We start from the raw sequence: 1143 nt of genomic DNA on the forward strand, positions 1-1143 counted from the left end.
TGCTCCATCTCTCCACGTCATTGTCTCTGCCTCCATCTCAGGCATCACTGCTTCTCTGGGTAGGGTTCTGCTCTCCGCTCTTCTCCCATGATGGTCCCAAGGACCTCCGCTCCTAGGCTGAAGAGTTAATCACTCCCCTCTGCAAGGTCAGTTTTAATTGAAAAGTCAGTGGTTCAAGCTCACAAACTGCTCCTCAGAAACACTATACAGGGTTATTAACTGGACATTCTTGTAGTCATATGGATATTATACAATCACAAAAAGTGCTGTACTTCAAATCAGATCTTGATATGTTCTTTTTGATGATGAATGTAACACCAAATCGAAGGCAATCAACAACAACAACAACAAGATGGATAAAATATAACAGGATGCAGAAAGCATCAAAAGAAAATGGAAGGAATACACACAGTCATTGTATGAAAAAGAAATGGTTGCTGTTAAAGCATTTCAAAGGCAGGATATAATCAAGAGCCAAGGAAACTACCCAGTGAAACAGGCCTCTTATGGAGCCTTTGCAGTGTACGGGACCTTAGGTGGACTTCTGAGCCCAATCCATAACCTTCTGAGGTGGGACATTCCCACCAGAAAGGACAAGCAGACCAGCCTGGACCAACTAAAGGGACAGAAGATACATCTTCAAAGAAAGATCATCAGCAAAACCTAAAACAAAAATGGCAGCATGATTGGTTACTACAAGAATAAGCAATTTGTTCACCAGGAAACCATCAAGGCAAGCAATCAAGTCACTTCAGAACAAACCCCCCTCTACGACTGAAACAAATAGGGAACACATAAGCAGGAGCGTAAGCTTTCTGATAATCACATTGGTCTACTGGGGAGTGGTAGAGGGGGAAAAACAGTAATGAAGAAATTGTCTGAGTTCAACCACATTCCATAGATGCCCATTGAAGGGCTGGTTGGTCCAAAGTGTGCCGAGACCTGGGGACATATGAGCCCAAGAACAATAACATAGCCATAGAGGGCTAGAGCTGAGAGTGATGCATCCAGTGGATATGAAGTGAAGGGAGATGCACAAGAACACTTAAACTTGTAGAGAATACCCATTTGACCTAGCCTTGATGGCTTGGTAATCAGAACTTTACTAGAGGAACATAAACAAAACAAAACAAAACAAAACAA

Source organism: Chrysochloris asiatica, unplaced genomic scaffold (genome assembly GCF_000296735.1).
Source record: "Chrysochloris asiatica unplaced genomic scaffold, ChrAsi1.0 scaffold00089, whole genome shotgun sequence".
Taxonomy (NCBI): domain Eukaryota; kingdom Metazoa; phylum Chordata; class Mammalia; order Afrosoricida; family Chrysochloridae; genus Chrysochloris; species Chrysochloris asiatica.